The sequence below is a fragment of the Papio anubis genome, chromosome X (genome assembly GCF_008728515.1).
Source record: "Papio anubis isolate 15944 chromosome X, Panubis1.0, whole genome shotgun sequence".
NCBI classification, from domain to species: domain Eukaryota; kingdom Metazoa; phylum Chordata; class Mammalia; order Primates; family Cercopithecidae; genus Papio; species Papio anubis.
In genome coordinates this window covers 19,984,246-19,995,701 of record NC_044996.1, presented here as the reverse complement: position 1 = coordinate 19,995,701, position 11,456 = coordinate 19,984,246, and the positions used below count along the sequence as shown (strand labels likewise).

General features: G+C 40.7%; 1 non-coding gene across 1 annotated transcript; it reads left to right on the top strand.

Annotated features, from left to right (window-relative positions):
- The first annotated feature begins 8,797 nt into the window (after positions 1-8,797).
- On the top strand, positions 8,798-8,938 carry LOC116272317. The gene has a single exon (XR_004181021.1). It is a non-coding gene; the product is annotated as a U4 spliceosomal RNA (small nuclear RNA).
- Positions 8,939-11,456: the final 2,518 nt, after the last annotated feature.

The window sequence follows — 11,456 nt, the reverse complement described above, 5'->3', positions numbered from 1 at the left end:
CACTACACTCCAGCCTGGTGACAGAGCGAGACTCCGTCTTAAACAAAAAACAAAAAAACAAAAACAAAAACAGGCAAAAAGCCTTTTATGTATGATTCAGATTATTAAGTTTTATCTTCAGTTTCTTTTCTATTTTTATTTTTATTTTTTTTTTTTTTTGAGACGGAGTCTCGCTCTGTCACCCGGGCTGGAGTCCAGTGGCCGGATCTCAGCTCACTGCAAGCTCTGTCTCCCAGGTTTATGCCATTCTCCTGCCTCAGCCTCCCGAGTAGCTGGGACTACAGGCGCCCACCACCTCGCCCGGCTAGTTTTTTTGTATTTTTAGTAGAGACGGGGTTTCACCGTGTTAGCCAGGATGGTCTCGATCTCCTGACCTCGTGATCCGCCCGTCTCGGCCTCCCAAAGTGCTGGGATTACAGGCTTGAGCCACCGCGCCCGGCCTTATTTTTTTTTATTTTTTTTTTGAGGCAAAGTTTTGCTCTTGTTGCCCAGGCTGGAGTGCAGTGGCACAATCTTGGCCCACTGCAACCTCTGCCTCCTGGATTCAAGCAATTCTTCCTGCTTCAGCCTCCTGAGTAGCTGGGAGTACAGGCCCCCGCCACTACGCTTGGCTAGTTTTTGTATTTTTTAGTAGAGATGGGGTTTCATCATATTGGCCAGGCTGGTCTCAAACTCCTGACCTCAGGTGATCTACCTGCCTCGGCCTCCCAAGGTGCTGGGATTACAGGCACGAGCCACCACGCCTGGCCCTATCTTCAGTTTTTAAGAAATACATGAACTACTTTATTTTAAAATACATTTTGGGCCGGGCGCAGTGGCTCACACATGCAATCCCAGCACTTGGGGAGGCCAAAGCGGGTGGATTGCTTCAGGCCAGGAGTTTGAGACCAGCCTGGGCAACGTGGCAAATCCTTGTCTACTAAAATTACAAAAATTAGCTGGGTATGGTGGCATGCGCCTGTAATCCCAGCTACTTGGGAGGCTGACGCTTGAACCTGGAAGGCAGAGGTTGCAGTGAGCTGAGATCGCACCACTGCACTCCAGCCTGGGTGACAGAGCAAGACTCTCTCAAAAAAACAAACAAAAAGAAAAACAACTTTACATTTTGAAATTTGAAATAATTTCAAACTTACAAAAAATTTGCAAGAGTAGCTCAAATAACTCCTATATATCCTTCACCCAGTTTCCTCAATTGTTAACATTTAATCACATTTGCTTTGTCTGTCTGTCTCTCTCCTATATATGCACTATCATTCTGCTTCTCCCTGTGTCTCTCTGTGTGGGGGGGATGTGTATATATATATATATACACACACACACATTTTTTTTATGAATCATCTGAGAATGAATTGTAGTTACAATGCCCCATTGCCCTTACATGCTTCAGCGTAAATTTCTTAAAAGACAAAGACATTCTACATAACCACATTGTAACTATCAAAATCAGAAAATTAACTGACACAAAACTGCCATTTATTAGTGGCTCGCACATGTGATCCCAGCATTTTGGGAGGCTGAGGTGAGAGGATCGCTTAAGTCCATGAGTTTGAGACCAGCCTGGGCAACACAGCAAGACCCTGTATCTATATATTTTTTTAAATAGAAAGATTTTTTTAAACTGCCTCTAATCTACAGACCCATTCAGTTTTTGCCTATAGTTGTGATAATGCCGTTTTTGGCAAAAGGGAAGAGATCGTTTTTTTTCTTCTAGAGGAGGAGGAGACTTTCTTATCTTAGTAATTGACACCCTCACCCACTCAGCTACTCAAGCCAAGAACCCAGGAGTTAACCTTGACTTGTTGCTTACTTTCATTCCTTGCATGTAATTCTTCAGCGTGACTTCATTCTGTTTCTGAGATATATCTTCTTGCCCTTGTCAAGGAGGAACAATACCAGACATAGTTAGCAAGACAGATTTTATTCAGACTACTTCAGTAGGGGAGAGACCCCTGTTTCTTCTGGAGGAGGCACATGGTGTTACTTTGTCCTGTTACTAGTGATAACCTTGATCCCTTGGATAAGGTGGTGTCTATTGTCTTTTTCCCATTGAAATTAAAGTATTTTGTGTACTTTGAGACTACAAATATCCTGTTTCCTCATTAAACTTTGACCCCCTAGTTTTAGCATTCATTGATCTTTCTTGTCTGATGGTATTATGATGGCTGCCTGATAGTATCATGATGACTACCTAATGCTGGCTCTAATTCCATCATTAATTTGTTAGTTGACATTCTACTGTAAAGAAGAACACACTCTCCTCCACCACTTTGCATCAGTGTGGACTCATGGACACCCGTTTTAGTTAGTGAGTTTTAATTCATTACCATGATTGTTTTGATATTCAAGTTGCCTCAGATTTGGAAAATGAGGGCCCCTCCAACTCGTCCCTGTGTCCTTTGGACAAATCCCTATCAGTTTCTGAGCAGTTTTTTACTTTTCTGACTCAAGATGTCCCAGATTCATACTTTCCTTGCCCCAGCCACTGGGATCAGCCATTTCTCTAAGTAGCCCCTTGATTCCTTTTAATAGAGAACAGTGTTTAAAAATCAAGTTGGGGAACTAGGTATATTATTGCTATTGGGGCATCATTGTTTAAAGGCCTCAGAGCACAGAGAAAAACACACGTGTATATATGCCATGTAAATGTATATACACATCTATATTTGTTTAGTTCAAACAATACCTCTGAGTTCAAACTATACCTCTGATTCCAATTCAGTACCACAGGGTTTATTCCAGTGTTTATCTCAGTGTAATTACTCCTTTCTCCTGTGTGTAACCAATTTCCTACCCTGCCAGCTGGCTACCCAGCCTGCCTCCTCAGCCCCATCCATCTCCTTGGCTCTGACCCTGATGGTCTGCCAGTCTTGGCTGCCTGGATGGAAGGAAGGAAAGAGGAGCTAAGTCCTCAAGTTTTAAATATCCCTGGTTCACACCCACCCCAACCACCACAAGCTCCTTATCTTCTGTGCTTGACTGTTCACAGCTTGGGAATTTCTTACATTCATCAATTTAACAAATATTTATTGAGCCCTGTGCTGTGAACTGTAAATGCAGATTAATTTCATGCCTTTGGCCGGGCACAGTGTCTCATGCCTGTAATCCCAGCACTTTGGGAGGCCAAGGTAGGTGGATCACCTGAGGTCAGGAGTTTGAGACCAGCCTGGCCAACATGGCGAAACCCTGTCACTACTAAAAATACAAAAATTAGCTCGGTGTGGTGGCATGCCCCTGTAGTCCCAGCTACTCAGGAGGCTGAGGCAGGAGAATTGTTGGAACCCAGGAGGCGGAGGTTGCAGTGAGCCAAGATCATGCCACTGCACTCCAGCCTGGGCAACAGAGTGAGACTCCGTCTCAAAAAATAAAATAAAAAAAAAGCATGCCTTCAAGGAGAGCAGTAGAGCAGAATAGTCAGGTACACTGATTACTGGAAGCACTGATAGAGTGTGTTGGGGAGCATCAAGGGCGAACACCCCCCCTCCCCCGATGCTTCCCAGAAGAGGGAACACTAAGGCTGAATCTTGAAGAACAAACTTGGCATGAGTCAAGGAGTTAGGTAGAGGGAAATAAGATACAGGTGAGAAGAGCACTAAAGCACCATTACAGAAATGCTAGTAATTTGCTAATATAGGAGATGAGGCTGGAGAGGAAAACAGACCTTACTTGTTCTTTGGGGATTTGGGAGTCTTTAGCTTATGTAGGTGGAAGTTATAGCTGTAGATGTAAACAGGGAGATCATCCAGACAAGAAGGTTAGGGACAAAATCCCGACAATCATCAGCATTTAAGAGCTGACGGATCACGAGGTCAAGAGATCGAGACCATCCTGGCCAACATGGTGAAACCCTGTCTCTATTAAAAATACAAAGATTAGCTTGGCGTGGTGGTGTGCGCCTGTAGTCCCAGCTACTCAGGAGGCTGAGGCAGGAGAATTGCTTGAACCCGGGAAGCAGAGGTTGCAGTGAGCCGAGATTGCGCCACCTCACTCCAGCCTGGCGACAGAGTGAGACTCTATCTAAAAAAAAAAAAAAAAAGAGGCCGACTGAAGATAAGGGATGGCCTAGATGAAGCAGCTAACAATATCAGTGAACCATAAGGAGGGAGTGGTCTACAGAGTCAATTGAAATGAGGACTGAAATTTTCCCATTAGATCTTAAAATTAGAAGATCCTCTGGAGGCTCTCATTAGTGTACTGTTAGTGAGGTTGAAGGAGCCAAAGTTGAATTGCAGTGGCTTAAATAAGCGGGGGCTTAGGAGATGGAGACAGGAGGGTATGTTATAGTCTATGTCCATCTGCCAACTTCCTTTTTTCCCTTCTTTTCTTTCCCAACCCTTGCTCAATCATAATACAAACTCTCCCGTTTTCCTTCTGTATCCTCAGCAGCTAGCATCCTGTCCGAAATGGAATAGTCACTCAATAAAATTCTGTTGAACTAAGTAACCCCTTGCTATCCTATCGGAAATAGAACAGTCACTTAATAAAATTTTGTTGAACTAAGTAACCCCACACTATCCTATCTGAAATAGAACAGTCACTCAATAAAATTTTGTTGAACTAAGTAACCCCACGCTGTCCTATCTGAAATAGAACAGTCACTCAATAAAATTTTGTTAAACTAAGTAACCCCACGTTATCCTATCTGAAACAGAATAGTCACTCAATAAAATTTTGTTGAACAAGGTAACCCCACGCTCTAACCTATAGAGGGAGTAAAAGAAAGTCACTCTCACCTATAGAGGGAGCTGAAAGAAAACCACAGGGAGTGTTAACCTATAGGAGAAGCTGAAAGAAAATCACTAGGGAATGACCCTATAGGAGAAGCTGAAAGTAAATCTCCGGGGAAGTGTTAACCACACACTCTCACCTCTAGGAGGAGGGTGAAGCTTCTTGTCTTCCAGACATTCCCGAGGAAAACTTGCACGAGGAGTCTGTCAAGGAGTGCCACCCTTTGGTAATCTTTATTAATATATACCTAATATGTACCTTCTGTTTGTGGCATGTGATACTGATGTTCCATTTATTATAGTGATAGGAAGCTTTTTATTACAGTAAACTTGGCAAGTCGTATAGTAAAGGAAAAGTGACATAATTTAAATACATCTTGAGTAAATGATAGTACGAATGATCCATAGCCAGATATGACCCAAATCTTAAAATATACATAATTACTTTGATCCAGGAAAGTATTGGGTCACAGTGGTGTGTGGAACTGTCTGTATGAAGAAGTTAGAAGCTGTGGAATCTGTGTGGAATGCTCTTGCCGGGTTCTTTATAGATTTCCTCTTTTTTGGGATTCTGCACTTTTCCTTTCCCTTTTCTTTTCTCTTTCTTTTTTTTTTTTTTTTCGGAGTTTCTTTCTTGTTGCCCGGGCTGGAGTGCAGCGGCGCCGTCTCGGCTCACTGCAACCTCCGCCTCCCGGGTTCAAGCAATTCTCCTGCCTCAGCCTCCTGAGTAGCTGGGATTACAAGCACCCGCCACCATGCCCGGCTGATTTTTGTATTTTTAGTAGAGACAGGGTTTCACCATGTTAGCCAGGTTGGTCTCGAACTCTTCACCTCAGGTGATCTCCCTCCCTCGGCCTCCCAAAGTGCTGGGATTTCAGGCGTGAGCCATCGCGCCCAGCCTATTCTGCACTTTTCTTCTTCTGTGAGGTGTGGTAAGAGAGGTCAGGAACCTCTCTCCTTCAGCTTCTAGGGGGAACTGGAGTGTGGCTGAGGTAAAGTGGGGCTAAAGAGCACTTCAGGCCTGGTTTGCTTACCTATCTCTTCTGACTAAAAAAGTGGTTAGAACTCCAGAGCTACTGTCAGCATGCAGCCCTCAGAGAAAGAAGCTTCTAGTCTGGATCACTGAGGCCTGCCTTCTTTGGCCAAAAGGAATTTTTAGTCTAGTTCCCCTGATGACTACTGAAGTAGTCTGGGGTGAAAGCCCTAGCACTTTGAATCTGCCCTCTAAGCATCCATCTCCCTCAGAGACCTGTGGGTTGTGGGGAGGAAGAAGGGAAGAGGGGCTGTGGCTGTTGTAGGTGAGGGGTTAAGAATTCTAGAATTTGTAATCTTCATCATGTGTATTTCTACCTCAGAGACAAAATTAACATCTCATAACAGTGGTTTAATTTCTTTGTTTTTTCATCTTTATTCATTTGTATTTATTTTTGAATTATGGAGGAGAAAAGCTTATTATAAGAAGTTGAAACCTCATAGAAGTATGCAAAGTAAAAAATACTCCCCCTCCAGCCTTTTCATCTATAATGTAATAGTTTGATTTGTGTACCTAATTATCTTTTTCTTTTCTTTTCTTTCTTTTTTTTTCTTTCTTTTTTTCTTTTTTTGAGATAGTGCCTCACTCTGTCGCCCAGGCTGGAGTGCAGTGGCGTGATCTCGGCTCACCACAACCCCTGCTGCCCAGCTTCAAGTGATTCTCCTGCCTCCCGAGTAGCTGGGATTACAGGCGCCTGCCACTGTGCTCGGCTAATTTTTGTATTTTTAGTAGAGACGGGGTTTTACCATGTTGGCCAGGCTGGTCTTGAACTCCTGACCTTGTGATCCTCCCGCCTCAGCCTCCCAAAGTCCACAGTGCTGGGATTACAGGTGTGAGCCACCGCGCCTGGCCCTAGTTATCTTTTTCTATACATAGGTGAACATATTTGTAATAGATGCACATGCGTATTTTAAATTTTTTATTGAAATGTAATGTATATACAAAAAAGTGTACAGGTTGATGAATTATCACAAACTAGATATTCTGGGGGAATGTTCTGTGTGACCTGGGTGATGGTTACATGGGTTTATTCATTTGTGATAATTCCTGCAGAGTAAATGGCTGAAAATGAGCAGTAGGGAGCAACTCAAGAGTTCTGGAATGTTCTCTATGGACCTGGGTGATGGTTACTTGGGTTGATTCAGTTTGTGATCATTCATAGAGTGAATGACTAGAAGTGGTCATTTGGGGGCGCCTCAACAGTTTTGGAATGTTCTATGTGACCTGACTGATGTTTGCTTAGGTTCACTTTTTCAGCATTCATAGAGTGAATGACTGGAAGTAGGTATTGTGGGGCACCTCGAGAGTTCTGGAATGTTTTCTGTGGACCTGGGTGATGGTTACTTGGGTTGATTGCGTTTGTGATCATTCATAGAGTGGATGACTGGAAGTGGGCATTAGAGGGCGCTTCAAAAATTCTCGAATGCTCTGCACTGAGGTAGGTGATGGTTTATGGGTTCATTTTTAGCGATTGTATGAATATTCCATAATTTAACCCTCAAATGATCATTGAGGTTCTTTATAATTTATTAGTATACACAAGTAAATGTTGTTATTCATTTAAATTTGTCTGCTTCTGCATGTATTTCTTCAGGAGAGATTCTTAGAAGTGATAAATTGTTGGGTCAGACGGCATGTGCGTTTTATTATTTTCTTTTTGGAAAGGTAAGACAAGTTCAATGTAAAAAAATGAAATAGCAAATAAAAAGGACATATAGGGAAAAGTCAGTTTTCCTCTTAACCCTTGACCTCCAGTTCCATCAGATCCTTTCTCAGAAGCAACCAGTGTTACCAGCTTCTGGCAGGTTCTAACAGAGATAGTGTGTACATTGCATATATATTTACATATTGTTATAGGCATTGCTTAAAGCCCTACTACCACCCCATCAAGATTGTACCAATTTATAATCTCATCAATAGGATTTGAGAGTTCCCTTTCCCCTGATCCCAGGGATAATTTAGGGGTTCTGAAAAGATTTGAGTAAAAAGGAACAGGTTTTATTCATTCATCCATTGGCAGTACATTAATGTGCTTCAGAATTCAAAAGGTACAAAACGTCTGCCTCCCACTTTCATCCCCTAGCTGCCATAGCTCCTTTGCCCCAGAGCAATTGTGTTTTCAGTTTCTTGTGCATCCTTACGGAGAAAGTTTGCATATGTAAACAAATCCATCTATATAGTCTTTTTTTTTCTGAAATTTTACACAAATGGTAGCATATTTGTATGAGCGATTACTACATGACCTCCCTCTCCTTTTCCCCTCAAAAACCTAAGCGGCTTAAAACAATTATTCGTTTTTTTCTCATGAGCCTATGGGTACCTGGGAGTATTTACTATTCAGGGCCAGGCTCAGATCATTGTGGCTGGTTAGTTGATGGGTCAGTTGGGGATTGGTTGGTCTAGAATGGCTTCAGCTGGTCTTGTTCAGCTCTACTTCATGAGGTCTCTTACCCATAAGCAGTCTAGTCTGGGCTTGTTCTCATCGTAGTGTCAGGACTCCACAAGAACAGAAGCACAGAAGGCCTCTGGAGGCCTAGACTTGGTTCTGGCACAACATAACTACTGTCTTATTCTGTCGACCAAAGCAACCCACAGGCTAGCTAGCCTGGATTCAAGGAATGTGAGGAGCTGCAAAGTCACATTGCAGGGTGTATGGGCTTAGGGAGGGGAAGAGCTGGGGCCATTTATTCTATCAAATACAATACTATAGGTATTGTTATGTACCTTACTTTTTTTTTTTTTTTTTTTTTTTAACCTAACACTGTATCTTGGAAATGACTTCATATTAGTCTACAAAGAGCTTCTTTGTTTTTTATTCTATTTCATTTTGCCAGCCCCCTATTGAAGGAAACATATTGCTTCCAGTCTTTTGCTATTATCTAACAATGCTGCAATGAATAACATTGAACATATGTCAGATAAATTCCTAGAGGTGGAATTACTAGGTCAAAAGGTATATGTATTTATTATGTTTGATAGTGAATTCCAAATTAAACTGAAAATTTTGTAATTTTTTTCCACTCTAAAGAAATAGAAGTTCAGTTTTGTGCAGTGGCAACATCATAGCCAGTGAGATTTGTCTAAGGAGTGATTATTGCTAATTGAAAACTTTTCCCAATACCCCGCCATGATGGCTTGAAATATAGTTGGCATCGGCATTTTTTGACAGTCTGTATGGAGACTAAACTAAAAATAGAAATGAAAAAAAAAGAAATGGAAGTTCATAATTAAAAATTTTTTTTTTGTACAAGTTGATGGGGTATATGTGAAATTTTGTTACATGTATATAATGTAACATGTATAGTATTTAGGGTGTCCATAACCCAAGTACAATATATTTTTGTTAAGTATAGTCAACCTAATGTGCTGTCAAACACCTTATTTATTCTTTCTGTCTTACTGTATATTTGTACCCTTTAACCCACTTTTTTTCATCCTCCTCCCTACTCCCGACTCACCCTTCCCAGTCTCTGTTATCTGTCTGACCACTCTCTATCTCCATATGATCAAGTTTTTTAGTTCCCACATATAAGTGAGAACATTCAATATTTGTCTTTTTGTGCCTGGCTTATTTTTACTTAAGATACGACTTCCAGTTCCATCGATGTTGCTGAAAATGACACGATTTCATTCTTTTGTATAACCATATAGTATTCAATTGTGTATATGTACCACATTTTCTTTATCCATTCATCTGTTGATGGACATTTAGGTTGATTCTATATCTTTGCTATTGTGAATAGTGTTGCAGTAAACATAGGAGTGCAGGTATCCCTTTGATATATTGATTTCTTTTCCTTTGGGTAGATACATGGGACTGCTAGATCAAATGGTAATTCTATTTTTAGTTTTTTGAGAAATCTCCATACTGTTTTCCATAGTGGCTATACTAGTTTACATTCCCACCAACAATGTATAAGAGTTCCTGGCCGGGCGCGGTGGCTATGCCTGTAATCCCAGCACTTTGGGAGGCCTAGGCAGGTGGATCATGAGGTCAGGAGTTCGAGACCAGCCTGGCCAATATGGTGAAACCCTGTCTCTACTAAAAATACAAAAATTAGCCAGGCGTGGTGGCACACACCTGTAGTCCCAGCTACTGAGGAGGCTGAGGTAGGAGAATCACCTGAACCCAGGAGGTGGAGGTTGCAGCGAGCTCAGATCTCACCACCGCACTCCAGCCTGGGCGACAGAGCAAGACTCCGTCTCAAAAAAAAAAAAAAAAAAAAAGTTCCTTTTCTCTGCATCCTCACCAACATCTCTTATTTTTTGTCTTTTTAGTAGTAGCCATTCTGACTGGGGTAAGATGATATCTCATTGTGGTTTTGATCTGCATTTATCTGATGATTAGTGATGTAGAGTATTTTTTCATATACCTGTTGGCTGTTTGTATGTTTTCTTTTAAGAAATATCTATTCATGTCCTTTTCCCATTTTTTAGTGGGAATATTTGTTGTTTTCCTATTATCTGAGTTCTTGGTATATTCTGGTTATTAAGTCCCCATTAGATGAATAGTTCACAATATTTTCTCACATTCAACAGGTTGTTTCTCCACTCTATTGATTGTTTCTTTCACTGTGCAGAAGATTTTTAGTTTAATTTGCCTATTTTTGTTTTTGTTGCCTGTGCGTTTGAGGTCTTAGTCATAAATTTTTTGTCTAGATCAATGTCCAGGAGAGTTTTCCATAGGTTTTCTTGTAGTGTTTTTATAGTTTCAAGTCTTATGTTTAATCCATTTTGAGTTGATTTTTGTATATGGTAAGAGATAGGGGTCCAATTTCATTCTGCATATGGTTATTCATTTTTCCCAGCACTGTTGAAGAAAGTGTCCTTTCCTCAGGTAAGTTCTTGCTGGCTTTGTCAAAAATCAGTTGACTGTGTATGTGGCTTTACTTCTGAGTTCCCTATGCTGTTCCATTGGTATGTGTGTCTGTTTTTTTTACCAACACCATGCTGTTTTGGTTATGATAGCCTTGCAATATATTTTCAAGTCAGGTAATGTGTGATGCTTCCAGCTTTCTTTTTGCTCAGGATTGTTTTGGCTACTTGGGCTCTTTTTTTTGTTTTGTATGAATTTTAGGATTGTTTTTTCTAATTCTGTGAAGAATTATGTTGGTATTTTGATAAGGACTGCATCGAATCTATAGATAGCTTTGGGCAATGTGGTCATTTTAACTAGATTAATTCTTCCAACCCATAAGCATGGGGTTTTTCTTTTCCATTTGTCTATGTCATCTTCAATTTCTTTTATCGGTGTTTGTAGCTTTCCTTGTAGAGATCTTTCACCTCTTTGTTTGAAATTATTCCTACATATTTTATTTTTGTAACTATTGTAAATGGGATTGCCTTCTTTTCTTTCATGGCTAGATCATTATTGGCCATCATATAGAAATGCTAATGATTTTTGTACATTGATTTTGTTTCCTGCAACTTTTTATTTTAAAAGAGTCAAACCTACAGAAAAGTTGAAAGAATAGTACAATAGAAACCCATATACCCTTCATGAAGATTAAACACTTGTTAACATTTTGCCACATTTGTTCTCTCTCTGTGTGTATACATATATATAATGCTACATAGCACATACATATATATATACATTTTATGAACCATTTGACATTAATTTGGAGATATCAAGACACTTCTTCAGCCTGTATTGCCTAAATACAAGGATGTTTACCTACATAATCACAATTTTGTTA